The sequence below is a fragment of the Puma concolor genome, chromosome D2, assembly GCF_028749965.1.
Source record: "Puma concolor isolate L17-30 chromosome D2, mPumCon1.1.hap2, whole genome shotgun sequence".
In the NCBI taxonomy this organism is placed as follows: domain Eukaryota; kingdom Metazoa; phylum Chordata; class Mammalia; order Carnivora; family Felidae; genus Puma; species Puma concolor.
Window position 1 is genome coordinate 49,467,706 of NC_141677.1, and position 21,450 is coordinate 49,489,155.

At 43.8% G+C, this 21,450-nt stretch overlaps 1 long non-coding RNA gene across 1 annotated transcript; it reads left to right on the forward strand.

Moving 5' to 3' along the window:
* Nucleotides 1–860: 860 nt before the first annotated feature.
* On the forward strand, nucleotides 861–14,322 carry LOC147576050 (uncharacterized). The gene is made up of 2 exons (XR_015242002.1): nucleotides 861–1,020; nucleotides 14,090–14,322. It is a non-coding gene; the product is annotated as an uncharacterized LOC147576050 (long non-coding RNA).
* The last annotated feature ends 7,128 nt before the right edge of the window (nucleotides 14,323–21,450 follow it).

The following is a 21,450-nucleotide window of genomic DNA, read 5'->3' on the forward strand; positions in this document are numbered from 1 at the left end:
CCGAGTACAGCACTTTCTCATTTTATGCACCTCCTTGCTCTTAAGTGCTCACTGTTTGGATTTCTGATCTGATAACTTCAGTTAAGAATTGAGTTTTACTGGAATTTCGTGCTTGTCAGAGCTTTTTCTTCTGGCCAGGTGCTTCACCTCTGTGGTAACTCCTCCTGCTCTGTACAGAGGGACCAGGGTGGCGCCTGCTGCTGGCAGTGCTGCAAACTCTGGTCAGGGACACCGACTGTCACGTGACTAGGGCCACTCATACACAGTTGTCCAGGAGACCCTAACACCACAGAAGGAATGGGCCACGCGGGCTCTTGCACCTTCCGGCACCTGGCTGTCCCTCTCACTTCGTCCCCTGCCACTTGGCAGAACCCTGGTGTCCAGAAGGTGCTCTACAAATACCTGTCGAATGAATGTGCCTGCTTCTACCCTCTGCTCTTTCTGTTACCCAAGTCCTTAAGATTCTCCACTTGTAGCATGGCCTGTCATGGGTAGGAGTCTCTGAATAAGTTCTTCTGTCTTCCCATCTGGCTTTAGGAATGCATTTTTTCTCGTTTCACAGTGTGAGTTAGGTCCATGTGTTTACCCTTGAGACGAAGAAATTGAAAAAGTTTGCAAAGGGACTGGAGGACTAAACATGTGTCATACATCGTCTCGAGATATAAAAGAAGTTTGGGTTGAAAAGAAACCGAGGACTTTGGAACCGGCAATTTCCAATTTTCCAGGATTTGGCACTGGGAAGGAAGGGCCACCCAGCTTAGAGTGGCAGGGCTGCTGGGGGCCGTGCAGAAGGCAGGGTTGGAAAGAAGGACTTTGGGGGCTCTTCTAATGCCCTGCTGAACTTCCCTTTGTTCAGCCTCTGTGCGGAGGAGAAGGAAGACGTGCCCTCAGGCCCTGAGCCTGAGTGCTCAGTGCACCGGGAATCTTCGCTGACTCTGGACTGCACCCTAAACCAGGAAATACAGACCCAATGACTCGGCCATGGAGTGAACTCCTAAGCCTCCTAGAAGTTGAGGCAGGGTGAGCTAGAGCTATATCTTTGCGACGGGAAAGATGATCAAAATCTACTATTAAGTGGGAAAACATAAGTAAAAATTATACATTTATGTATACAGTGGGTATAAAGCACGTGCACACACATACACACTTTGAGGAATAATCACCCCCACACTAATACAGGGTTCAGGCTTTTAAATGGACATTTTCTTACAGGTGTTATCTTATGCCTCATTCCATGTGATAGTCCAGTTCCTGGCTGATTCTGATGGCCCTGGTGGTCTGTGTTCTGGAAAGCCAACCCCCCCATCCCCTCCATACATTCTATATCCCCATTTCCTTTCCAGGGGGTTTCCATTTCTGCTCTGCATCCAATCTGCTTGCTAGGTTGACTATAGTCTCCTCAAGGAATCGGTATCTTCTTTGTGAGAGATTTGTATTCCACTGAACGTGGTTCGGTACAAAAGCATTTGATTGACAACTGACTTTTTTAAGTTTAAAATTTTTTAAAAAGTTTATTCATTTGAGGGAGACAGAGACGATGCGAGTGGAAGAGGGGCCGAGAGAGAAGGAGAGAGAGAATCCCAAGGAAGCTCTGAACTGCCAGTGGGGGGCTCGAACTCACAAACTGTGAGATCATGACCCGAGCCAAAGCCAAGAGTCAGACGCTTAACCCACTGAGCCACCCAGGTGATTTTTTTGTAATTGACAACTGACTATTAAGTAATGTATGAATTATGTCAGTGGAGGCCTCTGGGGTTTTCCCACTTCTTAGGGACTTGCAGAAAGACAGTCGGATTTTCTTTTAAGGTCAAAGAGACCTGATCTTAGGAGCCCATGTGCCTGATCTCTTTCTCTCGGCCTCTGCATAACCTCTGGACTGTACTGGTATAAGGCAGAGAAGGCAGTCCAGCCATTCTGGTTCTGGGCCACAACAGATACCAGGCCCCGAGGACTCAGCCAGAGGTTCTAAGAATACCCTGGGGAGACGGGCACCCAGCCAGCTGTTTGCCTGACTTGGCTGCAGTCCCAGCATGTCTTCGAGGTATTTAGAAAGTGCGGCATGAACGCCTCTGACATGGCCCCCATGTGGGAAACTAAAATGTGTCATTTCTCAGGGACAGTTCTGAGTGTCACTCAAGTGGCCTCACCGGGAAGTATACTCATCTATCTGCCCCTGTCACCCATGACTTCCTTTATGTATTCTTTGGAAGCTTTTGTTTAGTCTTTTATTTTTAAATTCCCAAATTAGGTGTTCAATGTATTTATCGATCACTTTTTTCTTATTTAAAAAAAACTACAGATTAGTTGTATAAATAATGGATGTAGCCAGGGTTGAACTTCAAACATTAGAGATTAGCTAAAGTCTTCCTCGGCTATCGGTTTCAACCTCAGCTTCCTCCACAGAGACAATTGTTAGAGTTTTGTGTGTTCCCTTCCAGATGTTTTTATACCAATACAGAATTTTATTCTGTGGTTGGTTCAGCTATTTTTAGTCGGCTTTTGAAACCTACAAAAATATTCAAAGCCAAACAATGTCCTTGAATATGGTTTCAGATGTAGAACACAGATATTGATATGAAAGAGTTTCCTTTTCATTGATTATAGGTAATCTATCCTGCATGTAATTTCCTCTTTGATGCAGGGCGTAGTTCAGAGATGATTTTTGAATTTTCAAATGGATATTTTTATCATCTTTTGGTTGTATTTGGCTTTATTGAATAATGACTATAAACATCTTGTGCAGCCCCTGCTTCTGGAAATTCATTGAATATTTGTTTGTAATTCATTACATGGTTTGCTTTTATAAATAGGAACTATGGGGGCGCTTGGGTGACTCAGTTGGTTAAGCGTCTGACTTTGGCTCAGGTCATGATCTCACAGCTTGTGGGTTCGAGTCCCACATCAGGTTCTGTGCTGACAGCTCAAAGCCTGGAGCCTGCTTCCAATTCTGTGTCTCCTTCTCTCTCTGCCCTTCCTCTGCTCACGCTCTGTCTCTCTCTCTCTGTCAAAAACAAGTAAACATTAAAAAAATAAGTAGGAAATATGGAATTAGAAAAAAATAATTCCCTGTAGGGCTGTGGCAGATAACTTTCTGTATAGTCACAAAATCAAGTTTCCTGATTATATTACAAAAATCTTCTACACTTGAACTGAAAGAAACATATTACAATATTCTGCTCTGACTTGAGCTGCTTTTTAAAGGCCTTAAAAGTGTTTCCATAAAGTTTTATTTCATTTTGTAATTTTACTCCTGGGTTGTTTGGTACAAAAGGTTTAATGACTCTTATACATTATGGAGCATATTTTTTATTATTGGTGCTTTATCATTAACTGTCTCAATTTAAAGATTTTGCCCTTGAATTTCACTTTACCTGGTTTTGATATAAACTAACTCTGTTTCTTTTGTGTAATAGTCTACTTATTATATTTTTGCCCCTCCCTCATTTTCAACCCATCTTTGTTGTGGTTTTTATTTTGTGTATTTTCTGACTTTTTAATTTTGAAATAATTATAAATTCACTGGAAGTTGCTAAGATAATATAATTAGGTTCTTTGAACCCTTCATGCAGTGTCCCGTAATGGTTACATCTTACCTACTCAAGGTCAGGAGACTGACATTGGTACCACATGTGTTTGTCGTTCTACACCATTTTGTCCCGTGTGTCAAAATGATTCATGGAGGCACCAGATCACTCAAGATACAGCCTAATTCATCACCACACACATCAACCTCATGCTGAACCTCTGTTGTCATATCTACTCCCCTCTGCCCCACCATTTCTAACCCCCGACAACCACCATTTTCCATTTTTATAATTTTGTTATTTCGAGAATATTGTATAAATGGAATCATACAGCATACGCACTTTGGGGGTTGATTTTGTTTCACGATGCCCTTGCAATCCATCTGCATTGTCTGTGTAGCAATAATTCATTCTTTTTATTTGTTGAGTAATATTCCATGGAATGGGTGTTCCACAGTTTGACCCTTCACTGGTTGAAGGACATTTGGGTTGTTGCCAGTTTTTGACTATTCCAGACAAAGCTGCTATGAACAATCACATACAGGTTTTGTATGGGCGTAAACTTTCATTTCTCTGGGATGAATGCCTGGAAGTAATAGAATGTTTCGTATGGTAAGAGTGTGTTTAGTTTTTTAAATATCTTGTCTTTCAAGTGCCTGGGTGGCTCAATCGGTTAAGTGGCTGACTCTTGGTTTCGGCCTGGGTCATGATCTCATGGTTTTGTGGGTTCGAGTCCCACATTGGGCTGGGCTGACAGTGCGGAGCCTGCTTGGGATTCTCTCTTTCCCTTTCTCCCTGCCCCTCCCCACACCTCACCCTATCTCTGTCTCTCTAGAAATAAATTTAAAAAAATATCTTGTCTTGCCCATTTTCTAACCAGAATTTTAAAATTCATTATTACTGTGGAGTTTTCAGAGTTCGAGTTTATTGATTTTTTTTTTTTTTCCTGTTTTGGATCACGCTTTCGGCGTCATGTCTAAGGAGCCTTCACCATGCTCTGGACGCTGATCTTTTTCCTATGTTATTTTCTAAATGTTTTACAGTTTTAGCTTCTCATTTAAATCCATGATGCATCTGGAGGGAAATTTGTATAAGGGGTGAAGTTTGAGTTGAGGTCGGTTTGTTTGCCTCTGGCTGTCCAACCGCTCCTGTAGTGATGTCATCGGCTACCCTCCCTCCACTGAACCGCTTTTCAGTTTTGTCAGAAATGTGTTAGCTCTATTCTGGGAGCCTGTGTTTTGACTTTTTATCCTGTTCCACTGATCTCTGTGTCTATCCCTCTGAAAATACAATATATCCTTGAATAATAAAGCTCTATCATCGGTAAATTCTCCCACTTTATTCTTCGTTTTTAAAATTGTTTTAGTTATTCTAGCTCCTTTCCATTTCTTGTATATTGTCTTAAATTTTTAATGAATTTTTTAGTGTTTATTTTTGAGACAGAGAGAGAGAGAGAGAGAATGAGTGGGGGAGAAGAGAGAGAGGGAGACACAGAATCCAAAGCAGGCTCCAGGGTCTGAGTTGTCAGCACAGAACCTGTCACAGGGCTTGAACCCATGAACCACAAGATCATGACCTGAGCTGAAGTCGGCCGCTTAACGACTGAACCACACAGGCTCCCCTTTTCTTAAATTTTTTAAAAGTTTATTTTGAGAGAGAGAGAGAGAGAGAGAGAGAATCCCAAGCAGGCTCCACACTGACAGCACAGAGCCCAATGTGGGGTTCGAACTCCTGAACCATGGGATCATGACCTAAGCTGAAACCAAGAGTCCGAGGCTTAACTGACTGAGCCACCCAGGCGCCCCTCTTACACGTTTTTTTAAATACGTTTGTCTGTAGCTACAAAAATTCTTGCTGGAATTTTGATAGGAATTTCATTAATCTTGTTTAGAATTTGGGGAAAGTCGACATCTTTTTTCAATCCACGAACAGTGTGTCTCTCCATTTATTTAGATCAGTTTTTATTTCTTTCATTTGTGTTTTGTAGTCTTCAGAGTACAAGTCCTGTACATGTTCTGTTAGATTTACACTGAAGTGTCTCATTTTTGGGGGGAGTTATTATAAAGTGTGTTGTATTTGTGATTTTGGTTTCCACATCTTCATTGCTAGTATATAAAAATATAGTTGATTTTTGTGCATTGATCTTTGACTTTGCTGAACTCACTTATTCTACAGTTGATTGATTTGTGGTGGGTTTAGACTGTTCACATTTATAATAATTATTGATATATTAGGGCTTAGGTCTGCCATTTTATATTTTGTTCTCTAATAGTTCTACTTTTTGTTTTCCTTTTTATTCACTTTCTGTAGATGACTCAAACATTTAAAAAAAACTCCAGTTTGACTTCCAGGACTCTTTCTTTTTTTTAATTAATTAATTTATTTTTAGAGAGGGATCATGCACACAGGCTAGTGGGGGAGGTGCAGAGAGAGAGGAAGAGGGAGAATCCCAAGCAGGTCCCATGCTCAGTGTGGAGCCTGATGCAAGGCTGGGTCTCATGATTATGAGATCGTGACCTAAGCCGAAATCAAGAGTCAGACACTTAACCGACTGAGCCACCCAGGTGCCCCTTCCATGCTGCTTTTTTTGTGTATTTTCTTATAGATAGTTTTTTAAGTCATTGCTTGGGTATCATATTATACACACATAACTTTTCAGTCTACAGGGGATGACATTTTAATAGTTTGAGTGAAGTATAGAAACGTTTTCTCCCTTTATGTCCTTTTATCTTACATACATTGAGAGTTGCATTAGACATCATTACACATTTTGCTTTGCCAGTCATAATTTAGGAAATTCAAGAGAAGGAAAGTATTTCATTTACTCATATATTTGCTCTTTCTGTTTTTTCTTCCTGCTGTTTCCATATTCCTTTTCCTATCATTTTCTTTCTGTTTAGTGAAATTTATTTATTAGTCATTCTTTTATGGAAGGTCTGCTGGTGACATATTCTTTTGGTTTTCCTTTATCTGAGAATGTCTTGATTTCCCCCTTTTCCTGAAGGATATTTTCACTGGATATAGAATTCTGAGTTGACAGTTCTTTCTTTCCAGCACTTGGAAAATGCGACACTTCCTTTTGGCCTTAACGGTTTCTGATGAAAACCCTCTACTCATTTGAATTGCTTTTTCCTCTACAGCTAACCGATCCTTTTTCTCCGGGTGCTCTTAAAACTTTTCCTTCGCTTTTGGTTTTCAGAAATTTGGCTATGATGATATATCTTGTGGATTTCTTCAGTTTTATTATATTTGAGATTTACTCAGCTTCTTGAATACAGAAGTTTATATGTTTTTTCCAAATTTGAGAAATTTTCTACCATTTTTCTTTTCTTTTTTTCTCAGCAGCTTTAAAATTTCATGTTTATTCATATTTTTCAAAATATATGTACATAAAAAAAAGGAAGATTTACAATAGGAAAGATTGACTTACACGCAGCACAAATTCCAATGAGCTCAGGAGGGGATCACACATGATTATGGAGCTACTTCAGGCCAGTCTTCTCAAGTACATTTCCCAGCCACACTCTAGGCTGCAGATGAGATCCCAGGAGACAGTGCAAGTGGAATGAATCTACCATTTTTCTTAGAATAATTTTTCAGGCCCACCCCCTTCCTCCTCTCCTTCTGGTACCCTAATAACATAAATATTAGCTCTTTTTAAATAACTATTTATTTATTTTTGGAGAATGCAAGTGGGGGAGAGGCAGAGAGAGGGGGACAGAGGATCCCAAGACGGCTCTGTGCTGACAGGCTGATAGCAGCGAGCCCAATGTGGGGCTTGAATTCACAAACGACGAGATCACAACCTGAACCAAAGTTAGTCGCTCAACCAACTGAACCACCCAGTTTCCCCTAAATATTAGCCCTTTAGTTATAATCCCACATGTTCCTGAGTCCCTTTTCATATATATTTTTTTCAACGTATTTTCTTTCTGTTGTTCAGATTGGATAATTTCTATTTTATTTTCATGTTCACTGATTTTTCCCTCTACTTTTTTCCATTCTGCTGAAACCCTCTATTACATTTTTATTTTTGTTCTTGTATTTTTTTTTTAAATTTCCCTTTTGTTCTTTATATCTCTTGGGGTTTTTTTGTTGAAAATTAAAAAAAAATTATTTGTTTCAACTTGCTTTGTGATTGCTAGTTGAAGGCTTTTTTTAATGGTAGTTGTATGAAGTCATTGGCAGAATATTCCAACTTCTGTGTCATCTTCATTTTGGTGTTTATTGCCCGTTCTCACTCAAGTTGAGGTCTTCTCGGATCTTGGTATATTTGAATCTTGAAAATTTTAGCTATTATGTTATGAGATATTTGTTAAATCCTGTGTTTTTGCAAGTCTCATCTGATGCCATCCCAGCCATGAGTGGGAAGGGTGCCTCAGTACTGCTTGGTGGGCGTTGAAGTGCAGGCTCCTGATGGGTCCACTGACACTGGCAGTGTGTGTGTGTGTGTGTGTGTGTGTGTGTGTGGTGGTGAGGAGCCAATTACTACTCAGTGAAGATGGAAATCCAGGCTGCTCTCCTTTGCCACCATCCTGGAGAGGTCTGGGGGGCGGATCTTATTACACCCCAGTGAGAGTGGAAGTGTTGGGTCTCCACTCAGCCTTGCTGGTGGGGATGGAGTGGCGACCGCAGCTTTCTTGGTGGTATTTGGCTGGAGTAGAATGGTTATTGTCACAAACGTTTCTCATCTGGTGAAGCTTCCCCAGTTCTGGTCCCTTGGCTAGAGAAAACAAGCTTTCCTTGTGGGAGACAATTTTTGTCTGTACCTGTTGGCATTTCCAGGTTGCTACCTTCTCCAGTACCCAGTCTGGGATTTGGGGGCCAAAAGAAAACCCCAGGACCTTGCCACCAGATCATAATTTGGGTTCCAGGGTCCCTGGCCAGCCTTCCTTTGTCTCTTTACTTTTCAGTCTTCTTATGTTTGTTTTATACTGCCCAGGATTTTAGGGGGCACTCAGCAGAAGGAAGAGGAGTATGTATATCTACTTTGTTATAGTGGAAATAGAAGCTCTCTACCATTTTGTTTTTAATGTATTTCATCCAGGCAGTTCACTACTCAATTATCCCATCTGAATGTCTTTACATTTAGATAAGGAATTCAGCTTCCTCAAACTGACTTCAAACGCTGATACAGAGCAATTAATTTCTTCCATTTTATTTACTATTTTGTACTTTGTAGCGATTTTTGGTCTTTATTTTCTTGATTAAATCAAGCACAATTTTATTTCTCTTTCCTGTGCCCCAGTCCCTCTACATTGGATGTTCTGTTATGCATCTCCATTGCGCTGGCAACGACTTCTTAAGTGGTCCGCAGCTAATAAGTGAAGAGTTCTGTTGTGCCTCTGTGAATTGTCTGAAATCCTGGGGCTGTTTCATCTAGGAACACAGAAGCCGTGGCTCCCCGATCAGGGTTTTGGAGGAGGTCCACATGCTTGTGCCCCTCGGAAAGAATATCCATCAGAAAGCTCAGTTATGGAGGCAGGAAGCAGAGGGGGTGAAGCATGTTAGCTGTAGGGACATCTGAATATAGCTAGCTGTCTTCTCTGGGCATGACGTCAGTCCCCGTGAGTTAAAACAATGACAGCACTAAGACCTCGCGCCATTGACATCTAATTCTGTTCCGTATTACGTGAACCCTCTGGTCACAGCCCAGAGTGATCCTGGAGAGTCCCCTTTGGGTAGGGAACATAATTTCAAAGAAGGCCTTTTGGCCTCAAGCTGGTTCTTCTTAAAAGGTGACATGAGGGCATGACCTAGAATCTCAAGGAATCTCAAGTGTCTGTCTTTTGGGGACAGGCCTTCCTTATCCATCATGATGGTTTGGTGGATGGAGAAGGAGTGTCTGGGCCTGGAGCCACCTGGGCTGATAGGACATTGCGTTAATTGTCTCCACCTGGTACTTGTCTGTCACTCCTGCCGTCTTCCAAAGGCTCCTTATAATTTAGACCATAGTTGGTGAAGAAAGAAAAGAGCTGTGGCAATTTTTATGTTTATGTATTTGTTCTTTATTAGTAGTTTTAAAATTTTGGAGTTGTGGCAATTTTTAATTCTGTTTTTTTTTTTTTTTTTCTGAAGTTGCACCACCTCTCAGAAGTCTGTGCCTCCCATGTCCAAGTAGTCACTGAAGTTGGATCCGATGTAGGAGGCTGAATTAGCTGCGTGTGTACCCCATCCGAAAGAACACTTGCTTCACCTTTCTATGCCTCAATGTCTCCCTGGAGGATTGGTTGTCAGCAGTCCCTGATTAACTAAGAAATCACATGAAAATGTATTCCGGGGATCCACGACAAGGGATCCCCGAATCTGTCCTGTTGGCCTGACATACTGATCGTTGGACGCTAACACACAAGAGAGTACTACCAAAGTGTCTTACATGCAGTGAATCTTCTTCATCTCCAGAGTCCTGATTTCAAATAGAAATATCTCACGTACGCACATAATATTAAGTTCCTGAAGAGTTTTAGAATCTTAATGTCTTATGGTAGCAGAACTCTAAGAAACGTGAGAGAGGCCAGCCATCCTATTCCACAGCAGGAAAATCTCAGGTCCAGTGTGGCTGTTACTGGCCCAGAGTCTCCCGGCCCCCAGCCAGGGTGCTTTCCTCCACACCCAGGAGATCACTGGCCTTTTGGTGCTAGCTGGCTGATTACAGAGCTTTGATGGGAGATGCTCACATTGGAGGGATGTGAATGAGGCGGTTTCACACCAAGAAAAATGCCATGTTCCTGGGTCTGGTCCTTCCCCTCTGAGCTCATTCACACTGTTCTTTGTCCAGGACCAGAACTTTATCCTTGCAGCCATTTTATAGATTCTCATTCAGTGAGTCAGCACATTGCTGTTGACTGTTTGCTCATTCTTCCTTCTCCCTCTCTTCCTTCCACAATTTTCTTAAAGCTCTTGAGGGCTGGCAACGCAGCACTGAACAAGACAGGCCAAACTCCTTTCCTCCTGAAGACTTGGCATTCTGACTTTGGAAGACATAATATGAAGATAAATGAGGAAAATGTAATCAGTGGCAGGTGGTAGTGAGTGGTAGGGAGAAAAGTAATGAGGGAAAGGGGATAAAGAGAGCTGGCGAACGTGCCCACTGACAAGGTGGTATTTGAGCAGAGAAGAGAAGGAGGTGAGAGAGAAAGTCTTACGGATAACCGGGCGAAGACTATGCAGGGCAAACAGCAAGCTCCAGCTCCTTGAGCTGGGAGCATTCTTGGGATGTCAGCAAGGAGGCCGTTGTGAGTGGGGCCAAGTGAGAAAGGAGCAGATTAGCAGGACAGAAAGGAAAGAGGTGATGGGATGGGCCTTGGGACTGAGTGGTAAGGGCTGGCTTTGCAAGAAACTGTAAGGACTTCGACCTTTATCCTGCGTCCAATGAGGAGCCATTGAATGAGGAGGACCATGTGGGTTTTTTAACAAGCTCACTGTAGCTACTGTGTGGAGTGTAGAGTAGATGGCCAAGGGAAGAAGCAGGGATACCAGTTAGGAGGCTACTGTAGAAATCCAGGGAAAGGTGGTGGTGTATGGACCAGGTGGAGGTCATGACAAGTGGCAGGTTCTGGACATATATTGGAAATAGAAATGTGAGGTCGTGCTGATGGATTATGTGGAGTGTGAGAGGAGTAAAAGGTGACTGAGGCTTAGCTGAGCAAGTGGAAATTCCCATTCGCAAGTAGTAAAATTCGGGGTGCAACTGGCCACGGGCACATGTTATTTTAAAAACCTGGATTTCTGGCTTTTCTAGAACAACTTGAGGACCGACATCAATGGGTTCAAATTCTTGCATAGCAACAACTTGCTGGAGGTGATTGAGGTTCTCTTTATGGATGGGGCAAGTGCTTTCCAATTTGCCACAGTCCCCACCACTCCTTATTGTCATACCTATCTGCTTCACTCATTACATTTTATAAATTGCCTGCCTGATCCCTATCATCATTTGATTTTGTAGACTGTGGGTCCCAGCTGCTGTATTAGACACTTTCACATGAACTTATACACCTACTTACCGTTGAGAACCCTGACTCTCACTCGTGTTTCTAGGACCACCCAGCAGGGGTAGAGGTTCTGCCCTTCCCACTTTGAAGAATCTCTAGTCCCCTTTATCTCCCTCCTCACAGTTCTGGGAGACCCACGCATTTTCTGGACTATCATGTAGTGTCTGCTCTTTCTTGCCTCTCATGAGCCTGTACATCTCTCCCGGTGCCTGTGATATGTCCCAACGTGTTGACTGGCTGAAATCAGTGTTGTTCACACCTTGTGCATGCAGTTGGGACAAAGCAAGTGTCTGCTCCGAACCATTCCAGGCCTACTTCCATGGTCTTTTTTCCTTAGGATGAGGCGCATCCTGGTTCTTCTTGTAGACAGTCCCTGTAGTCCTCCAGATGTGCCAAGGCGGAATCATGGAACAAACATAGCACAGGCTCGAGCTGAGACCCTGCTCTATGACCTTTTGTTCTACAAATGGAAACAATGGAAAATTAACGATGGAAAAATAACAAATCCTTACAGGAGCTAATATATTACAGTTACATACTTTTAACTTCAGTGTCTCAGTGAATGAACATTTTTCCACAGTGCTTATCAGAGATCTAGTTCCATAAGACATTCCTAAAAAAAGTGCTCCTTGGCCAAGTAATTATATCTGCTACTTGGAGACCTAGAAAGCGCATCAGTGTATTCAGAGCTCAGTGAGCCCTGCAGTAAAGATGTCTGCTTATCCTGACTTAATCCAGCTAGTCCCTAAATTATGGAATGCTTTCATCACCGAATATTTTAAGAACACATTTTGGAAACAATGTTTTGTGTACTCAGGACAATCCTGGAGAAAACACTTAGTCTTCGAGAGGTGAAGTTTCTTTTCCCTGGAGCCAGAATATGTGTGAAAGTGTGAAAAATAGCCCACGTCTTCCAGCGCCAAACCTGGTTCTTTTGCCAGGATATCGTATTATCAGTTCATTCCGTAAAATTTCTGCTTCGCTAACATATATATTCCCATCAGCAACAACTCACTTCAGCAGTGGTTCTCCGGGGGCTGGAGGAATACTTTGAAAAGTCTCCCAATCTCGGCCTAAGCATTTGCATAACTGTATTTACAGGCCTACCTCCCTCAAAGCAACTTTACAATGATAATTTGTTACATGTGTTATATGTAGCGGACGTATTAATTACACTTGAATCAACAACTTTTACTTAGTTTTTCAGTTTTGAGAATGATGTGCGCTTCCTAAAAAGAAATCAGGGAAAAAGTCAAAAAAGAATGAAGACAAAAAATTACATCAACATAGAAACAAGCCGGTTAACACAGTGGTATTAAGTGCGTTCACACATCTACATGCACACATATGCACATATGCATGCTACTGGGATAATGCACTGACGATACTTATGTCGTGACTTCCCTTGTGTTTACCATCCTGCTGTGAAAACGTTCACATCTCATTAAACACTCTTTGAGGATATGTTTTTAAAAATGCTTCTTCTTACTTATTTGTTTGTTTTTTAGAGAGGGGGGTGGGGAGGGGCAGAGGGAGAGGGAGACAGAAGCTAAAGCAGGCTCACGCCCAGCACGGAGCCCGACGTTGGGCTCGATCTTACGACTGTGAGATCATGACCGGAGCTGAAATTGAGAGTCAGTCACCTAACTGACTGAGCCATCCAGGCGCCCGGAGAGAGCTTGCTCTTATTGGCTGCATGATGCTCCCTCTCCTGAACGTGCAACGTTTCACTGAGCGATTTGTGGCACTTTTGCCAAGGGTTCTCCGTGCCATTTCCTCTGCTGAGCACTCTGTGTTTCCAGATGTCCTTTGCAGTATGATTGGACCAGCAGGTTGAGGTTTGAACAATGGGATGTGGACAGAAGTGCACTTAACAGTAATGGCAGATGGCAGAAGGCAGACGGAAACAGCCTGGATCTGAGAGTCACTGCTGGGAGGAAAGGCGCCATGGAGATGCCCAAAGGACACTAGACTTTCAATGAGAAACAAACCTTTGTTGTGTTAAGCCACTGAAATTTCGACCTTTCCTCGTTACTACTGTGTACTATTAACATACACTGGCACATCACCACATTTCTTGCACGGTTGAATGTTATTTTCAATTTCTTGTTTAAAAAATAAACCTTCAATGAATATATTAAAGCATCTATTTTTGTTTATATCTCTGGCTACCGCCCTTGAATATATTCTGATTTTTGAAAAACGTGTGACAATATACACCCCCCCACACACACACTCAATACCCACAAACACTCAAAGCTGTGTATGAGAAAAACTGTCAGAATTTCTCTGAACTGTTGCTTATGAAAAATGTTTATTACCTAAAAACCTGGGGGCGCCTGGGTGGCTCAGTCATTGAAGCGTCCAACTCTCGGTTTCAGCTCAGGTCACGATCTCATGGTTCATCGGGCTCCCTGCTGACAGCACAGGCCTGCTGGGTATTCTCTCTCCCTCTCTCTTTGCCCCTCCCCCGCTCACACTCTCACTCTCTTTCTCTCTCAAAATAAATAAATAAACTTAAAAGGAGAAAATAACATCTCATTGTTTTAATTTTCATATTTCTGATTTCTGCAGGCTTGAAAGCACCCTTTCCTAAAGATCTCTCTGGGAAAGCAGGTGGGTGTTCCTCGATGGTTGAAACCACCAGGCATGAGCATTTCTTCACCTCTCCGGCTTCCAGCACCTTCCATGTCCATGAGCTGGGACTTCGTTGATTGAATTCCACCTCTTTGGATTTTGCAGTTAACTGCCTTGTCGGTAGCCTGGAGAACCCTTCTGTGTCTAGATGGAAATGAAGGTGCCGATTCCTCCCATTTTACATCTCTTTAAGAGAACGAGAAGCTCTCTTGGTCTTCTTAGTGATTCAGGAAAGGCATAATGAACCCTCACGGGAGATGCAAGGAACGCTCGGTCTCTTGGGTGGGGTGGACAGATGCATGTATCACAACAGACCTCACAATGTGCCGTAAGACAACCAACCATGTGCTCTGCAGGAGCACAGACGATGGGGGCCAGGTCTGCCCGGGGGGCTGGAGCGTTCAAACTGGATCTTGAAGGTGACGTTCAAGGTAACATCTGAGCTTGATCTCTAGTCTGGGTCCCAGGCTGGCTGGGCCTTATCTCCCCTGACACCTCCCATGACAGGCCTTCTAATGGGAGTATACAAGCCAGGTTTCCCTGTGCTGAAAGGTGATCAAATCAGACAAATCATAAATCTCCAGCTGCTGTTTTGTCAGCATGTATATTTTCATAGAAAGGAGCAAATCTCTGCTGAGCAGGCCAGATAATCTCTGCTTTTCCTTACGTGTTCAGAACTGTGAAAGAACGCCCTGGGCGGAGACCTGGTTTTAATCACCTTTGATTAACACAGAGGCTTTTGAAGGCGAAGGTGCTTTCCGTAAACTGTGGCAGGGTCCCAAGGCACTAACATGTCAGACCTCTTCCCAGTATGTGAAATGTCTAGAGGAGGGCCAAGGCATCGAGCCCATGGAGACAATCCACTGCACAGGGAGTGACTTTAATGCCTCTGACTCATTCCTCAAGGAAGTTTTTTGGTCTTATTATTATTATTATTTTTCATTCTTGAAAAATTGCAGGCCGTACAAAGCTAGAGACTTCTGGGTCCAAGTAATGTTTCAGCTTGCTTTCATTTAGTACAAAAGGAAAGCTTTTAGGAGAGATTTAGGGAGGCCAGAGAAAGTATTGGGAATAGTTCCAGAAATGATTAAGAGGCTGGAAAGATCGAGCCTAGAAAAAAGCAAGAGGACTGCACAGGGGGGGACTTCATAGGGGACAGTGGGAAAAGTCACTTTCTGCCTTCAAGAAAACTCAGAGTTAAACCACAAATAGTGTTCCCCCTGCCCAGAGATTGCCTTAAGAGCTGCATCGGTTGGTTGGCATGTAGGAACCCTGGGGACATGCAGGAAGGATGTAAAGGATGACTCCTGAAGGTCTTTCAACCGTGGCCAATACCCACGCTTTGACCTGGTTTGCATATTAACCAGGTAATGTAGGTAAACTGATACCTGAGTTCTGGGGACAAGGCTTTGAGGAGCACAGGAAGGATGAGAAGGAACTAGCATATGCCTTGATATGTTGCTTCCAGAAACCATAACTTGGAGCATAAATCTCTGTTTGCAAAGGCCTTGAGTTAACACTGAATGAAACAGGCTCATGGAGACTAGATAGGCTAAGAAAGTCATGGCGAATGTATTCTCACCATTCCTTCTCAAGGTTGGGCAGAATCAAGCACACGTCCACTGAATGAGCTTCCACTGTTTCTCTCATTTCAGAGGAAGAAGTTCCCCTGGAAAAATGCAGCCATTGCTGAGTTTGTCTTTGGTGTGGGTTTCCCAGAGCTCTCAAGCCCCTGATGTTCCTCAGACATGGGGTCTTGATTAGGAATTTTGGCTCTCTGATTTGCCTTCCATTGATTAATTTTGCTGAGCCCAGGGGATTCCGCAGCATCCGGCCCACTCAAGATTGTCCAGGAAAGCCAATTCACAACTTCTCCCACAGATCAAAGAGCTTCCCCTCAAAGCAAAACATATCAGAGGCTTCCCCACTGGTAAGAAGTAGGAGAACATGTTCGAAGACAAGGAATCCATGAACATCATTGAGAACCTAAAAACATCTGTGTTCCATGTAGCGTATTGTCTTCTCAGGATCATTTAGTCTCAAAAGTATCACTCTCAGAAAGAGAAGTAAAAGGAAAGCAGAACGTCCCCTCACCCTTCACCACGACCCTCCTGCCTGGATGATGCTCTGAAAGCTGGGAAAGTTCCTGCAAGTGTCTCTGCGACGATCACACTGGCAACGCTTCTTATCCAGTCGTATTTATCTTCTTCCCGAGATTCTGAAACCCAAAGCCACCTGGATTGAGACAAGTTGCAGCCCACTTTCAAATAAGTGATTCAATTGCATTTGCAGGCTGGTTTCTGTGCTCGATGGAAGTGTCCAGCCAGCAAATATCCAGACTGCAGCAGCACAGAGGGCAGGGCCAATGGTTCTACGAGGGTATGGTCTGTGACGATAAAAGCTTTTTTCTTTTAATTAAAAAAAATTTTTTTTCAACGTTTATTTATTTTTGGGACAGAGAGAGACAGAGCATGAACAGGGGAGGGGCAGAGAGAGAGGGAGACACAGAATCAGAAACAGGCTCCAGGCTCCGAGCCATCAGCCCAGAGCCTGACGCGGGGCTCGAACTCACGGACTGCGAGATCGTGACCTGGCTGAAGTCGGACGCTTAACCGACTGCGCCACCCAGGCGTCCCTTTTTTAATTTAAATTCAAGTTACTTAACATACAGTGTAGTCTTGGCTTCAGGAGTAGAACCAAGTGATCCATCTCTTACATATGACACCCAGTGCTCATCCTAAAATGTGCCCTCCTTAATGCCCACCCCCCATTTAACCCATCCCCACAGGCACCTTGCTTCCAGCAACTCTCAGTTTATTTTCTGTATTTTTTAAAAAAAATTTTTTTATGTTTATTTATTTCTGAGACAGAGCATGAGTGGGGGAGGGGCAGAGAGAGAGGGAGACACAGAATCCGAGGCAGGCTCCAGGCTCCGAGCTGTCAGCACAGAGCCTGACGTGGGCCTGGAACTCACAAACCGTGAGATCATGACCTGAGCCGAAGTCAGTCGCTCAACCGAGCCACCCAGCCACCCCTATTTTCTGTATTTAAGACTCTTTTATGGTTTGCCTCCCTCTCTGTCTTTATCTTATTTTTCCTTCCCTTCCCCTGTGTTCATCTATTGTGTTTCTCAAATTCCACATATGAGTGAAATCACGCGATATCTGTCTTTCTTTGACTGACTTATTTTGCTTGGCATAATACATTCTAGTTCCATCCACGTATTCTAAATGGCACAATTTCATTCTTTTTGATGGCTCAGTAATATTCCATCGTGTGTGTGCGTATATATATATATATATATATATATATATGATATATACCACATCTTCTTTATCCATTCATCAGTCATTTGGGTGATAAAAGCTTTGAACCAATAGCCCAATGTAACCCATGGACACTTGGAGATTCTGGGACACTGGGCATCCATGACCCTGAACTGTGGACCCAGCAGTAGCTGCCTGTGCAGGTTTGCACTCGTGTGTATTTCTGTTGGCCTCTGGCACCCCTCCACACGCCCTGACCCCAGGCCTAAGGGCTGCCTGTTTATCCTCTCAGACCATTTAAGTTTGTCTTCTCAAAGGTAACATTTGAAAATCGATTCAATGTGTTTTTCTGTAGTAAAATAATACGACCACATCGCACAGTGTTTTGGAAAAGAGGCCAGATGACATAATCACTCCAAATCACGGTGCCATGTATAAACACCATTATCATTTATTCCAGGAGGTTTTTTTTTTTTTTTTTGGTGATTGTTCAAACAATTATTTTTATTTCCTCGATTTTGTTCAATACTAGATTATGCCTTCTAGGTTGCTCTAAAGTTTTGTTGACCACCACTGTTAATTACTTCATTGTATTCCATAGAACTCTGTGTCATTATTTCATTATTTACTTAGCCTTTCCAGTAAGTAACGAGAAATACTGCTGTGATGAACAGCATGTGCGTATTTAATTTTTTTCATATTTGGGCTAGATATTAAGAGCAGTAAAAACACTTGGATTTCCCTTAGTATATGTTGGCAGATTGCTTTGCAAAAAGGTTGTACCCGTTACAATGCTACCAGGAATATGAATATACAAAGCTCATAGCCGGTCTTGGGTTTGTGAGTTAATTAATTCGGTAAGCTAATCTAGGTAGGAAAAAAATGGTATGTCCCGTGTCTGAAACATTGGAAAGCCACTTCCAGCATGACATCTGGAAGGCCTGAAATGAAATCAGTGGACCGTTTACCCATATTGTCACTGCGAGGATGTAGCCAAGCATGGGCTCTCAGTTAGTTTGGCTCCATCCAGGAATGACTCTTTTTGGGTATTTGGAGAAATAGCTAAACAAAAGTCTCTAAATTCTCCATAAACTTTGCTTCTCTCAGCTACATTAAAAAATGTTTATTTATTTTTGAGACAGAGAGAGATAGAGGCAGAGACCGAGGGAGACAGAGAATCCCAAGCAGGATCCACGCTTTCCGCGCAGAGCCTGACACGGGGCTCAAACTCACAGACGGCCAGATCATGACCTGAGCCGAAGTCGGACGTGTAACTGACTGAGCCCCCAGGCACCCCTTGGTGGCCACATGTTGAAGGAGTCTGAGAAGCAGCAAGGTCATGACAGTGGGATTGGACAAACCCCTCGTGCATCAAGTCCCTCTGGTTGGTCGGTAAAAGCTTGAGAACCAATGTGTGGGCACATTGCGTATTTTCTTGTCAACATCCAGGGCATGCATGATGGTTCTTGTAGGGAAGAACTGTGCCTGCCCCTGCTCAAAGGTGAGTCAAGGGAGAAAGCATAGGTAGGGTCAAGGTTCTCCTCCAAGGAAGTGAGAAGAAATGGGGACAAGAAGTCAGGTGGAAGCGTTAGCCCACATCAGCGGTCGTCAAGGTGTGGGACCCAAGCCAGGAGCATCCAGAGCACTGGGAACTTGTTAGAAATGAAGATTCAGAGTCAGAAATTCTGCAGGTGGGCTCAACGCTGTGTTTTACCCAGGGTTCCATGATTTCATAGCCGGCTAAATGTGAGAACCCCTGGCCTCGGTACTGAGGAAGGATCGATTAACTCGGAGCCTGGTGACTGGCGAAAGAAGCAGAGTGGAGCCGACAGAAGCGTGAACGTAGAGACCTGGGACGTCCTGTCCCAGCTCTGATGGGGATTCACGGTGTTGACCTGGAGGAATTTGGTTCAGCTGGCCCATGAAAAATTGTTCTCCCAACCTCTGCCTTCCTACTCCATGTCGTGATGAGAAGTGAGAGAAGCCTTCGGAGGCGCTACAATATTATCTGGATATAATTTATGTTTAAATTACGTGTTTACAACTATTTAGAAGCAAACTGACAAAAAACACCTTTCAGGTCTTTTAAAAGGACACTGCATTCATACACACTCAAAAAATGCTTACGTGGGGCACCTGGTGGCTCAGTTGGTTAAACGTCCAACTTCGGCTTGGGTCGTGATCTCACATTTCGTGAGTTTGAGCCCTGCATCGGGCTTTCTGCTGTCTGCACAGAGCCTGCTTCGGTTCCTCTGTCTCCCTCTCACTCTGCCCCTCCTCTGCTCACACACTCTCTCTCTCAAAAATAAGTAAACATCATAAAAATCAATCAATCAATCAATCAATGTTTATGAAAAGAATGAGTGGATGTAGTGAATCAATAAATCAATAGACGAATGAGAAGTTGGATGCTATGTCATGGCGCGAGGGTTTTCCCTCCAATGTTGCAGACGTGAGACAGGTGTTGGTGACAGTTATACATGGAGAGGCAGCGAGGAGAGCAGGTGACTAGTTGAGGGCTGTGGCCCTCAGAAGTGGATGGGCTGTGCCGCCATTCCCGGACAGAGAGCACTGGAAAATGAACAAAGTGGACGGGGAGGGGGATGTTGCCTTCAATCCAGAAAATGCTGACTTGAGAGTTCCTAGGGGAAGCATCAAGGCAGTGGTGGGATCTCCAAATCCAGAGCTGAGAGGAGGGGCCTCGCTGGAGGCACACATCTGTGTGTCATGTGACTGTAGGTGATAAATGACACCACGAGGCTGGAGGGCATCACTTTTGTGGCAGGACTGCAGAGTGAGAAGAGAAAGCATGAGGAGGAACTGGCCCTGAGCATTGACTGGGGGCAGAAAAGGCTAAGCCTGGACAGAAAGAAGAAGAGAGAGGACCGAGAGGGAGGCAGGAGGCCAAGGCCATTTGGCAGTCTTTGAAAGCAAGTGTGGTTCCGATGTCTTCCTTTCCAAGACTGCTCTGACCACTCTGCTGACCGTCATAACACCCTGGTCAGAGCTCCAGGTGGCCCTGACTCTGCTCCAAGCCCTTCACTGTCTTTCTCCTCCTGATAAGCGATGCTATTTTTTTTTTTTTGTCGTTTTCTCATCACTAGGATATAAATTCCATGAGGTGGGAGGACTTTGTCTTTAAAAAATCAACGTATTCTCAGTACCTAGAAAGAAAAGTGCTGGGGCAGAGCAGGCATTGGTTGAGTGAATGAATGGGTGCGTGAATGAGGCCACAAGCCAACCTGAATGGGTCTAGCAGTGAGTAATAAATGAAGAGACAGAGACAGAGAGACAGAAAGCATAGATGCCCTGAGAGATGTTTGTCCGTGGGAACAGGAAAACCAAGAGAGGTAAATGGAGGGTTTGGGAGTGCTTGATGGGGGCGGGGGGCACTTCTGGTTGCAATTTGTTTAGGGTTGCATGTGAGAGTGTTCCAAAGCCAAAGTTGAGAGGAAGAAGTTTGAGTCGGGGGAGAGAAAGGATAATTATTAAGGTATTGTTTCTGAGAAGGTGTAGGGGACTGGGCTTGAAGCTGGAGGGGAGGCCTGAGTGGGTGGAGGGGGGTCCACAGATGGACAGAGGCAGGAAAGCCCATTGTTTTTTTTTCTTTTTTTTATTGTTTGTTTATTTTTGAGAGAGGGAGAGAGAGTGCCAGTGGGGGAGGGGCAGAACGAGAGGAAGACACAGAATCTAAAGCTCCAGGCTGCAAGCTGTCAGTAGAGACCCCAAAGGGGCTCAAACTCACAAACTGTGAGATCATGACCTGAGCTGAAATCAAAAGTCAGATGCTTAACCAACTGAGCCACCCAGGCGCCCCAGGAAAGCCTAATGTTGTAGATGAGGAAGACATCAATGTTTCCTTCCAGGGGCTTCTGTGTCCTGTGTCCTTGCTGACCAGGAGAGAGGGTTGCACTCAGAAGCCAGTGGAGAGGGGGTTCAGAGGGCTAATGCACATGGTTTGCACAGTCCCTGAGAGGAAAGTAACTTCCCGGCTGTGGGACACCCTGTGAGCGTGGCATTCTCACATAAGTG